Raw genomic sequence first — 13966 nt, 5'->3', positions numbered from 1 at the left:
TGTTGGAAGTTTTTTGATTACCACTTCAATTTCAATGCTAGTAATTGGTCTGTTCAGATTCTCTGTTTCTCCCTGGTTTAGTCTTGGAAAGTTGAATGTTTGTAAAAATTTATTTATTTCTTCTGGATTGTCGAATTTGTTGATGTTTAATTGTTTATAGTGTTATTTAACAATCCTTTGTATTTCTATGTTGTCTGTTATAATCTCCTTTCATTCTGAATTTGTTTGTGTTCGCTCTCTTTTCTTCTTGATGAGTTTTCCTAGGGCTTGTCAATTTTACTTATCCCCTCAAAGAACCAGCTCTTTAGTTTCATCAATCTTTTCTATTGTTTTTCTATTTTGTATTTCATTTATTTCTGCTCTGATCTTTATTATTTCCTTCCTTCTGCTTACTTTGGGTTTTATTTTCCCTTTTTTTCTAGTTTCTTTAGCTGTAAATTTAGATTGTTTATTTGGGAATTTTCCTGCTTTTTGTGGTAGGCCTGGATAGCTATAAACTTTCCTGTTATAATTGCTTTTGCTGCATCCCATAGATTTTGCAGGGTCATGGTTTCATTTTCATTCACTCAAGATAGTTTTTGATTCCCTATTTTTTCTCCTTGTTGGGAAAACTGGACAGTTACATGCGGAAAACAAAAATGAAACTGGACCCTCTCTTGTACCATATACAAAAATAAACTCAAGATGGGTTAAAGACTCAAATGTAAGTCCAGAAATCATAAAACTACTAGAAGAAAACAGAAAGTAAACTGAAATCAGTCTAAATAACAAATTTTTGGACACGTCTCCTTAAGCAAGGAAAACAAAAGCAAAAATGAACACATGGGACTATATCAAACTGAAAAATCTGCACAGTGAAGGAAACCATCACAAAAAAAGGAATATGGAGAAATATATTCGCAAATAATATATCAGGTGAGAGGTTGATAATATGTCCAAGACATATAAGAAACTCATACACCTCAGTAACAACAACAACAAAAAAAGACCAATCAAACAAAAAAAGACTCATTCGAAAAATGGGCAGAGGACACGAAAAAATATTTCTGCAAAGAAGACATATAGATGGCCAACAGACATGAAAACATCCTCAACGTCACTAATCATCAGGGAAATGCAAACCAAAACAACAATGAGACATTTCCTTACACTAATCAGAATGGCTATTATCAAAAAGTTAACAAACAACATGTGTTGCTGAAGATGTGGAGGAAAAGGAACCCTTGCGCATTGTTGGTGGGACTGAAAACTGGGGCAGCTCCTATGGAAAAGAGTATGGAGATGCCTCAAAAAACTAAAAATATATAATACCATATGACACAGCAATTCCACTTCTGGGTATTTACCCAAAGAAAAACAAAACACTAATTTAAAAAGATATATGCATCTCTATGTTCATTCCAGCATTATTTACAATAGCCAAGATATGGAAGCAACCTAGGTGTCCATCAATAGATAAATGGATAAAGAAGATGTGATATATACATATACCACACACAATGGAATATTATGCAGCAATAAAAAAGAATGAAAATTTGCCATTTGCAACAACATGAATGGATCTAGAGGATATTATGCTAAGTGAAATAAGGCAGAGAAAGACAAATAACAAATGATTTCACTTTTATGAAGAATCTAAAAAAAAAAATCAAACAAACTAAATGAAAACAGATTCAGATAAACAGAGATCAAAGTGATGGTTACCAGAAGGGAGGGTGTCTGTTGGGGGATAGGTGAAAAGGGGAAGTGGAAAACAGTCGATAATATTGGGATAAGTTCACACATTGACAGATTATGGCTAGAATTAGTGAGGTTATCACATTGTAAGGTATAAAACTGTAGAAGTGCTATACTGTACACCTGAAACTAATATAACCAAAATAAGATTGTGTGCCAACTACACTTACATACTTAAATTTAAAAATGCAAATAAATATAATAAATAAGAGGAAAAATAGCTACAGTGTGTAATAAATAGTTATGATGGAAAAGGAATTAAATTTGCAGGTGGAAATTTTTCAAAAATTAAATTTTGAGGGAGATAACATTCACATAATTTTTATTACAGTATATTGTTATAATTGTTCTATTTTTTATTAGTAGATGTTAATATCTCACTGTGCCTAGTTTATATATTAAACTTTATCATATGCATGGGGAAACATAATATATACAGGGTTTGGTACTACTCATGGTTTTAAGCAACCACAGGGAGTCTTGGAACATATTCCCATGAATAAGGGGGATGACTGTACCATATAAATACTATCAAAAGGTTGGAGTGTCTAACTTAATCAGAAAATATAATCTCTGAGTAAAGAATATTACCAGGGATAAAGAAATTCATTTCATAAAGATAAAGAATTCATTTAATCAAAGTAACATAACAATCCTAAATATTTATATACCAAATATCAGAGCTTCAGAATATCTGAAGTAAAACTAATAGAAATAAAAACAGTATAAACGGGCAAAGCCACTATTATACCATAGATTGTAATACTCTTTTCTCAATAGTTGAAAGCACAGGTAAATAGAAAATCATCATCTGGATACAAAAGATGGAAACAACACAATTACCAATTTGGCCTAAATGACTCATTATAGCACTCCATCTAATAGCAGCAGAATATACTTCACAAGCGCACATGGAACATTTATCAGTGTAGACCATATTATGAGCAGGGGAAAAAAAAGCCTCAATAAGTCATTCAAGTGATATGTTCTCTAAACACAATGGAATTAAATTAAAAATCAACAACAGAAGATATTCTAGAAAATTCTCAACTACTCGGATACTAAACACACTTCTATATAGCCCATGGGTCAAAGAAAAAAATAAAATGTGAAAATTACAAAATATTTTGAACTGAATGAATGAAAACAAAACATATGAAAATTAGTGGAGAGCAAGGAAAGCAAGTACCTCAGGAGAAATTTGTAGTATTCAATGTGTATATTCCTTCCTAGAGAAAGTTGGAAGCCCACAGGTCTTTTTACATCTTTTACAGTCTTTTATTGTTCCAAGCTGGTGGTGATTTTGCTGGTACATCTCTCTTAAAACCTTTGTGGGTTTCTTATGTTTTTGATTCCTGTCAACTCCATGTACCGAAAGCCACACTCACAATTCTTTCTAAGTTATACGTTCTTTTTATGGGTATATGAGACGGGTCAGACATTTGTGAGATCATTCCCTTGATCTTTCTAGAACCCTGTTTATCCTATGAGAGATATGCAAGAAATCACCCTAATCCTTTTGAATATCTCCACAAAGAGTGTTTCATGATGTTTGTTTTGGTCATGTCTTACTGGCCCTGTCTGAGAGCAGTCCTGATCTAATCTTTAACCTGAGAGCGTTATATTGCCTTATTGTATTATAATTGATTTGGAAAGAAACAGTTTTATATTTTAAACTTGCAATTTCTTTATATATAGAAGGTTCTTTATATTCCTTCTAAATTCTGCATGTAAATTGACCAGTCCTTTTTTGAGTTCATTCTTTTTGTATAGTATTTTATCAAATTCAGCTAGCAGCAGCCAGTTCATACTTTCAACATTTCCTCTGAAATCTCCTAACCAACTTTGTACGTGCATTTTCTTTATACCACAGTTGACAGTTTTACCACTGTAAAACATGGATTATTTTTGAGCCTTTTATAAAAGCTACCCTCATCATCCCACCACCCGACCAAAAGCCAGTGCCACATATTGCAAGATTTCATGGCAGTACCCCACCTCTTAGTATCAGTTTCTGTGTTAGACACCTTTTCCTGCATGAAAGATATCACAAGAACTTAGTGACATTTAGCAATAGAAGTCATTTCTTGACCACGCATCTGCATGTGGCCAGGCAACTCTGCTTCAAGAAGCAGGTCCATGGATTGGCTTGGATGGCTCTGCCCCACATGTCTGATTCTGGTATCTAAAGTGGAGAGGCAATGAGCTTTCAGAGAATGTGATTCTCATGGCTCTATCTATAGATGTGTAAAAAAGGAAACCCAATTGCAAAAGCATTGTTCAAGCTGCTGCTTGTATCCCTAAGATGCCAATGGCCAAAGCAAGTCACAAGGCAAATTCAAGGGATGAGGAAGTATATCCCACCTACCAGGAGGCCTAGACCAAAGTGATAATGATATTATCATAGTGGAATGAAGATTTAGAACCAATAATTCAATCAGTTGCAAGGAGAGTGGGGAAAGAGGAGTATAAGAAAGAGGAAGAGAGTGGGGTTAGTTGGAGGAAGAAAGTGGGCATTGAAAAAGGGGAAGGAGAGAAGGAAAATGAAGGGGAGTGTAAAGACCAACTTTTGCAGGTGCATGGGTAAACAGGCTTTCAATTGAAAACTCTATTTCTTGCCAGATCTTTCCTTCTCCTTCCCCCATTATATCTGCTGTACTTGTTCTTGGAGCCTTTTTGTGGTTCTAGGGAGCATCTTAGGCCTTTTTTTCTCTGATGAAAATTCTCCTGTATGTACATGTTCTGCTTTGCTTCTTTCTTACACTATTTGATATGTCAAGAGGTTTTCAAAGTCTTTCATTTTTCGACAATGTGTATTGAAAGCTTATTCACTATGGATCCCTTACTTCTCTGCAATATCCAACCAGGAATGATTAAGAGGCAGAGTTGAACTGACTCTTATGAACAGAGCAGAATTGGAGGATGTAAAGGACTTTCCTGGAAGATAGGCCGATAAGGGTCAAAGCATGAAACACTTTGGAAACATCCGATAGGATTTCAGATTTTACTCTGTATGTAGGCAAGACTGTTGAAAGGATGAAGGAGTGAATTAATAGGATATTTGTATTTTGGAAATATAGTTCTGAAGATCTCCAATTAAACATGACAGCCTACAACCAGACATTTATCTTAAACCTTACTAAAAGGAATCAAACTACTATAATCTCAGAAAATCACAGAATGGAAGAAGCAATGACGGTGAATAACATCAACTAATATTATGAAAGATGCAAAGAAGTTCAATAGCAGTTCTTGACTTAACAAATCTGAAAGAAACGTTAAGTGTCAAATGAGAGGAAGCTCATGAGGAGAAAATAGACCTGCAATAATTAGAACCTGAAAAGGCCATGGAGGAGAGTAACCACATACCCCTGGCAATAGAAAAGAAGGCTGCAAACAAAAACAGGAGAATTGATTAAAATGTGGAAGAAGGAGAACTTAAATCTCAGATCCCCAATCATCATCCCATTCAGGCAGAACAAAAGCCCTCTTGCACCCAGGAAGTAGAGAGAAGGTTGAATCCCTGAAAAGGGAGAAATAGAACAATTTCTGTCTTGGGGACACCAGGAAAGCAAAAGGCTGCAATGAGGCAACATAGTAAAATGAGTGAAATTAAATAAAAGTCTATTTTCTAAGCCCTGGCTTATATCTCCTAAGCACAAATTTGAAGGATTAGAGAACTCAAGACTATTTAGAGAACACAAAAAATAAAATAAATAATAAAAAAAAATAAAAGATATACTGAGAGACTCAAATTTGGCAAAGTCAAGTAAGATGCCAATTTAAGACTGTTCTTGGAATGGGGCGGTTAGAAAGCCACTTGCATATTAAAAGGAAGAAGAAAAGAAAGATAAGGAAATGAGTTTGGGGAACAATATTTTAACCCTGAGGAATTTTTAATATGGTATATCTCTCACTGTGACTCGTGGGCTACAAAAATATTTTGAGCAAAAAGGCATTCCTGTAATCTTCTCATCACATAACACAGATGACCATCTATTTTAGATATGTTAAAGAAAAATGTCATGGGCAGGAGCTCTAATGAGCCCAACTTTTTCAATTTAATCTTTACATAATCCTAAACTTGATAGCCTTAAATTTAGGCCCCAAATCATCTAAAGATGCAGAAATATATAGATAAAAGACCACCATGCTTGAATGGACTTAATGTCCTCTGTTTTGAAAGAGAAATGGCAGGAAATATCCAGTTTGGTCATTTAAACCATTTTATAATAACATTGTCAAGACTATGACCTCTTAAATCATGATATTAATGTAAATAAAATAGAGAAAACCTGTGTAGAATGAAGTTTTTATTTTTCATAGCCTTCTTAGTTACGAATGAAACATGCTATGGCCTCATCATTTTCTATCGAAACATCAGTGTGCTATGATACAGATACAATTCCTTGTCACTCTCCTCCCTATACCCTCTGTTCCAAACTTGAGGATCATTCTTGTAACATACTATATACGCTCTCCCACAGTTATGCAGTCTCCTCTTCTGAGACTGCCCTCCTCTTTCTTTTCACCTTCTCTACCTGCCAACCCCTACTCATTCTTAAATAGCAACCCCAGAGTCTCCTCTGTAGAGCCTTTCCTGGCCCTCTTGAGGCAGAATTAGTAGCTTTCTTCTTTATGCACCAAAGCATAAAGTACCCCCCTATGGATTTTACCACAACTGTATACCTGTTGATATACAGAGGGTGCCAAAAAAAATGGATCCACATTTTAAGAATGGAAAAAAACTGTACTAAAATTACATTGATAGTAACCACTTTGAGCACCTCTTATAATTGCAGAAGTCAAACGTGACTTGTAGTCATCTTTTGTTATCGGTATATATTGAGTATTACAATGTTAATACAGGTTTTTTTTCCTTTCTAAAAATGTGTATACATTTTTTTGGCACCCTCTGCATTTTTCTGCACAATACAATGAAATCAAAGACAATGTCACATTCAGCTTTATGATCTCAGAGTCTAAAAAACTTTCTGGAATACAGTGGGCACTCAGTAAGTGTAAGAGAAGTATAGTTATTTGATTATTACTCTCGTCATTCTCTCCAAGGTTTTTTTCCCCATAACTAGGATATTATTTTTTATTTCATGTCTATCAATAAATGTATCTTATGAATCCTCAATTATGAAATTTTACTGATTTACATTTTTGTTCAGTTTGTTTGCCCATCATTTACTAAATGAGGATCCCTAAGTCAAAGCAGTCATCTAGAGGTCTTCAATCAGAAACTTGATGTGTTAGATCAGGCGTCTTCATAAAGCAAGCTCAGGTCTATATGTAAAATTATTTTAATGACTCAGTGTCACCACATCTGTTTGTTCATTCATTATCATTTCTAAATAGTTTTGAGACCCTAAAATAGAAGATACCTCATGATTATACAGTATTATTATATAAGCATGTATAATTAGGGATTACCATTATCCAAAGAAAAATGTATGGAATCTCTTCCATATACATATATGGATGAATTTTTAAGAAAAAAATTTTACTGAATATGATATAATATAATACAGAGAAAAAAATGTAAGAAAAAAATATTTCCATTTGTTTCAAGATGAATTTGGTGCAGACTTCATTTAGCAACTACTGTATCCTGGGAACCATGCTGCATACTGGAGGCTGAGCAGTGAGTAAGAGAGATGTGGTTGTCTGATCTCATGATACTTATGATTTATGTGTGTGGGGGGGGTTATGGCAAGTGAGATACGTAATTGAAAAAGCAAAAGTAATAAGTATATAAATTATTATACTTCCCCTAAAGGAAATAAAAACCAAGATGATGTGTGAAAGATTAACATGGATGATTTATGTTAGGTAATGTAGTCCGGGAAGGATTCTGAGGGGTTGACATTTAAACCGAGACCTAAACAATGAAGGGCCAGTTCTAAGGGATAAGGACTCAGTTCTGAAAAGGTAGGAAAAGATCAGGCAGTCTAGATCTAAAGGTAAGCATATATACAGTCCCTGAGATGAGAAAGAGGGGGATGTGTTCAAAGAATTTAAAATTTAAAAAGTCAAATTGCGTAAAAAGTAGTGGTCAAGGAGAATAGCAGACGGAGGCGAATTTCTGGATGCAGGCAGAAGTCAGATCACGCAGGATCTTACAGGCCATAAGGACTCTAGATTTTATTGCACAGGAGTAAGAAAATATTCAAGTGTTTTAAACAATAAAGCCACATAATCTGAGTGGCATTTTTGAAAGATCACTCTGAGTGATATGTGCAAAATAGAATAGAAGAAGCAAAAGGAAATGTACCAGTTTTTGTTGTCCAGGTGAAAGGTGATCACATTTGGACCAACAGGGGAGTGACAGAGTTGTAGATAGAAGCAGATGGATTCAAAAATATAGTTTGAAAGCAAAATCAACATGGTTTGTTGATGGTTTAGAGGTGGAAGTGAGGAAAAGCAAAAATCAAGCATGATTTCCTGATCTCAAATGAGAATGGACATGTTAGAGACGGTGACTTGGTTAACATAAAGAATTCAGTTTGGGGCATAGTTCGTTTCAGATGTATGTCTATGACGTATCCAAGCAGATGTGGAGGAGATGTGAGTCTGAAGTTAAGGAGAACCTCGGCTGGATATGGAAACTTAGGAGGTATAGGTCTGTGCATCCACCGACCTGTATTTAAACTCATGAAAGGGATGAGCTTCCCAAGAGTATGTAAAGAGAGAAGACAGCAAACCCAGAGGAGCTCCAATACTTACTAGTCAGTTGGCAGAAGAAACTGAAAAGGAGAAACCAGGGAAATGAGAGAAAGATTCATAGACGGCAGTGTCAGTGAAACTAAGAAAGGTGTGTGTTGCCACAGAGAAAGAGCAGTCAACTCTATTGAATGTTTCTAAAAGGTTGAGTAGGATGAAGACAGAAAATCAACTTGTTGGACAGATTTGCCAACATAAAAGTTACTGTGACTTGACCAGATCAATTTTCAGTTTGACTGGTAGGGACAAAAGCTATATTCAATTAAAAAAAGAATGGGCTAAGTGGAGGGAAAGAGTTGAGTTTATATCCACATTCAAGAAATGAAGTAGTAGCTACATGGTGTGCGAACCAAAGAAAGTATTTGTTCATTCATTATAGTGGAATTGGAGGTTGGGGGGAGCTTTCAGGAAGAGAAATTCTAGAACATGTTAGAATACTATAGGAGGAGTGATTTATATAGAGGGTAAAATGGTTGATGTGGGAGAAAGAAAGGGGAATAATTGAAGAAGGGATGTATTTGGAAAGGTGAAAGGAGGTGTGTTCCATAGGACAAGTGGAATGATTTACCTTTGATAGGTAGAGGGATATTTCCTTCATTTTGGCAGAGAAAAAGAAGAGAAAATAGCTGTAGATATAAGTAGATTTGTGAATATACTGTAAAGTTAGGAGGATGGGGTATTCCAATAAGATATCTTTCTTTTTTTTTTCTTTCACAAAGAGTCTCTTAAGAAAATGGGACTAGGTAAACATCTGAAAGTCTGGAGTAGGAGTATAGAAAGTTTAAGGAAAGGAAGAGGATAGAAATGAGTCATCTTTGGATGTGGGAAAGAGACCAGGGTTGGGGAAATGTTAAATGTCTATTTGATGATTGAGACCATGAATTTAGAGTAAAAACTAGTTTCAGTTGCATGATTTTTTTTCCCTTCATTATTCTGCTGCTCAGATTTAGGCACAGAGAAGTCAAATATGTGGGTTTACAGAAGCCTAAAGATTTTTCCGATGAGTACAGTGGGGAAGAAGATGGGCAAGAGATTGAGGAGTTGTCAAGATAGTGATCAAAATGCTAGACCATAAAAAAAAAGGGAGAAGTGGGTCTAATAAACACAGCTAAGGTGATAGGAATAATGCATTAGAAGTCTCACAGAAGACAAAGAATTGCCTCAGAGTGAGTAGCTGAGCTAGGGAGACAAGGAGAGGACCTGGTATGAGAGTAAAATGTTTAAAACCAATAAGTAGGAGGTATACTGCAGATTTGGTGATGAAGTCCATGATACAAAGATAGGATAATGGCTGAGGGGAAAAATTCATAGGAGATGAGGCTGTCAAGAAACTGAGACACAAGGAACTGGCCTCCCAATGAAGCCACGAGGAAGCATCAGTAGTAAATTGTCATAATCACCCCAGGAATGTTTACATAGCCCTGAACAAGATGGTCAAATCTTAGCGTATAACATGAAACTTCAGTAAACCAGGGAAAACGTCGAGAAAGTTGGTCAATTTTTGAGAGGAGATGTTGGGGATGTGATGTAGGATGTGGTGTAGGACGAAGACATGAAGTTCAAAGGGGCCATGGATTGTACAGGAATAAGATGAATGCAGGTTACCAAGACAGAAGAGGACACCTACTTTCCCTAGTGACCCTGAGGACATGGAGACAAGAGCTGCAGAGAAAATGGTTTTCTTAGGGGACATCCAGTTGTCAGTTAAGGTGAAGAGGTGGAGTTCTTTTCAGAGTAAAGGTTGAGGAATACAGGAGGTCCATGGACATAGAAAGGGGCATTCAGTGGACAAAGTACAAGAGTTTGGGGTTGGGGGATGGATGAAGTCAGATGGGGAAATGGACACAGCAGTATAAAGTTGAGACCTAGAGTGTTAATAGAGTTTGCACTGGATACTGATGACCAAAATCAGAGGGAAGTGAGGCACGGTGAAATCTCTTAGAGGAGAAAGACGTTCTTGATTCTATTTAACAAGAACCAAGAGCAATTCTAATTTTAGTACATGCTTGGCCATGTCAGTTGCCAGAGCTGCCGCTGCTTTTGGCTGCAGGCAGAATGTCAACAAGGGGCAGCATCACTGAGGGCCATTGTACAGCAGCATGTTACTCTATACTTTGCTACACAAAATATACTGACTTTTCCATTTTAACCTATTTAGTTCTGTCCGAGAGAGTTTTAAAAAAACAGAATCCTATCTATAGTGTATATCTAAGATGCCTTCTGCTGGTTCCTATGCTTCCCATAGGCTCACTATAATAGTCCCTGACGGGCTTGGTAATGGTTTCATGCACCACAGTGACTGTCCTCTAAGGAAAAATCCTAGTGCATGACCTATGTCTCTAAAACAGCTCCATTTCCAGCGTCTCATGATGGAGAAGAAGAAAGAAGATCTCAGAATGTGTCAGCCTAATCCCACATGGTGAAATTTTCAATGGGAATGCATGTCTCTTTCATTTGTCACGCTTATTTCCCGACCATGTTCAGACCCCAGAATTAGAAAAAAACTATAGCACTTGGACAGGCCCAGCCAGAGCCACCCTTCCCCTTGTCATTTTTATCCCTAATCCCCAAGGAGCCAGAAGGAACCAGAGGGATCCAACACAGCAGCAGTGAGGGGCTCTCTATGATAGGTGCTGAAGGAAAGATGGCGAAAGAGGTTTTTAAAGCATTATACAGAATGACAAATACATTAGGACAGTCATGGCATTATTTTTTTGAGTAACAAACTAATAGCTTTTCTATTGAACAAAAGAAAGAGGTAGTTTCGGTCTGACAAAGAATACTAAAATCAGGCTCAGAATTCGACTCAATGACACAATAAAGAATTTAACGCTTACGAGCAAAATTTTTTGACCACTTTAATTTTCCTGACTTTGTATGCCTCTTGGAGGAGTATGAAGTTATTTTTCAATAGCTATCTGCTCTAATTATGTTCTCTATTTTTTTTTATCCAAGGAATAAATGAATTTTGTTCTTTAAGGGAAAGAAAAGAGGTGTCAAAAGGAATTTAAATGTTTAAGAACTGCTTTTAAAAGGACATATACATACTTATGTATACTTTGTGTTTTTAAAAAAAAAAAAATGAAGGAATAGAGAATGTATTAGTTTTGCCCTCACATTAAGATCTCTCCTCCCTCATTCTCCCCTTCCTTTTTCCCTTCTCCTCATCCTTCCCTCTTCTTCCCACAATCCTCTCTTCTTCTGTCTCTTCCTCTGTGACCACCTTTTGTTTTCAGGTAACATGTCAGAATCTACATAATTAAAACATAATATAGCATGGAGTGATAAAACCCAATTGCACTGATGTGAGGAATTCCGGGCAGGGCAATTGGTTGGCACCTTTGCTGTGCCATAGACAGGGACAAATGTTAAGCCCCATTAAGAGATTCCCTTGACATTTCCCTGTTCACTGTAGCAGAAGAAACTGCAGCTGGGGTTGGGGTAGGTCATGGTAAATCCGAGCGAGAGAGGGATAACTGAATATACTCTGTGGCTTTCCTGATTTATGACAGAACTACAGGGGGCCTTTCTCACTGAGCGCTTCCCCAGGGCAGGATGATCTATGCCACCGTGCCTCTCCCTGGACTCCGATTCCTCACTCCTGCTGTCTGAAGCCTGGTGTGCACCCCCAAGCCGTCTTCTCTGCAGCGGCCCCTACTGGTGCCTCCACCTATGGCAGCAACTGGTCTGGCCCCAGGCTCTCTTGATTCAAGAGGCAGTTTCTCAGAACCAAGCACAAAGGAGTGAGCTAGTGTGAGGAAGTGGTCAGTATAATTATTTATCCATTTGAATAGGTTTGTTTGCTTTTTCTGACATTCTTCCGAAATTCTCTAGCTGTGGGTTCTGTCAAGTATGCAGCCCACCAATGGCAGGGGGTCCATCCTTTCCTTAAGGCAGTAGTATTAAGTCACGTATGATGGAGCAGTAATGCAGTATGGGTCAGGCAGTCAACGGGAAGACAGAAGCAAAAAGAGTCACAGGAAATGCAAAGAAAATCAACACGGGCAAAACGGGATGAGGGCGATATAAAAAGAGAAGCAAATAAAATCAAAACAAGTGCGATGAAGACTTGTCTCTGAATTTCTCAACAAACACAGAAGGTCCTGAAAATGCTGTGTGGGTTCCCAGCTGCAGATTTTATATGTTGGATTTGACTGTCACCCCTGGTGGCCTTGCCACCTTGCTGTCCCACCTGGTGGCCTGACAACCTTGAAGATGTGCTCAGCCTGCTTCTGGGCTGGAGACAGGCCTAGATGACAGGGTTGCTTAAATGGGGCCATGGAGGAATGATTACATGGTTCAAGTCCTCCAACTTATTTTATTATTGCTGTTGAAGGATAAATATAGAAAGGAGAAAAAAGCCACTGCAGACTTTGAAAAGTCTAGAAATTTCTTTGTGGTATGTTTAGTCCCCTGCATGTACTCCAAATTTCAATGCAATTAAACATCTGCAAATCTGATATAAAAAAATGGAGTTAATGCTGAAATAAGATCTTACTGAAACTATTTAAATGATTCTTCTGCCAAATTCTATTTAAATCTTTCCTTTAAAATGTCCATCGATTCATTAAAAACCATTTGAATTCATATTTATAATTTAAAGATTAGTGTTTCCCTCAACCCTGATAAATTATCTACTTTTATTAATAGATCTTGATTTTGATCTATTTAAATAGAATGGCCAAAACATAAAGCTCTGAGGATGACATTCTGATGATCACAGTCTTCTTAACAATTGGCACCAAAACTGTGACTAAATAAATCAAGTAATAGCCTTCATTTATTCTTAAAGGTGGTTACAATCAAATTGGCCATACTGAAATCCATTTCAGCAACAGAGAACAAGTGTGGTCAGAGCTAGTATTTTATCTCCCTATATATATTTAAGACGAGGATGTCTCATTTTCTTCATTTCCATCCTTTTGTTGTATTTACTGATTACCTACTATGTGCCAGCATCCTGGCAGATACAGGTTTACCATGGAAGCTAAGAACACGCAGTAGTGCGTTCTCACTCAGGGGCTTCTAGTCGAGAGGTGGGTTTAGAGAGGCAGCTGCCGTAGAATATGGCACAGGCATGGTAGCCACTATAGTAGGAAAGCATGGGGTGCTTTGGGAACACACAGACAGCACTCCTAATCTTGTCGGAGGCTCAAGGAAAATTGGGGAAGGAAATAACCACTCAGCTGACACTGAAGAGTAGAATCTAATCAGCAAACGTGGGCGTAGGAGGTGGGAGAGGAGCAAATCTGACCAGAGGGACCACCGACTGCAAAGCACAGAAAAGGGAAAGCACCATTGCTTAGGCCAAGCACTGGAGCGCATGATGATTGGGTACAGTGTGAGGGGAAGTCAGAGAAAGCCCGAAGAAGCTAACCTTCACGAAGAGCTGGGCACGCCATATTGAAATTTCCCTTGATCCTGACAGCAATCTTCCAAAGTCTTGCTTTATAATCACCTTCTAATGAAAATGTTTCACAGCAAAGTCTTTAAAAAGCAC

The sequence above is a fragment of the Rhinolophus hipposideros genome, assembly GCF_964194185.1.
Source record: "Rhinolophus hipposideros genome assembly, chromosome: 6".
Classification (NCBI taxonomy): domain Eukaryota; kingdom Metazoa; phylum Chordata; class Mammalia; order Chiroptera; family Rhinolophidae; genus Rhinolophus; species Rhinolophus hipposideros.
Note: the sequence above shows the minus strand (reverse complement) of the source record.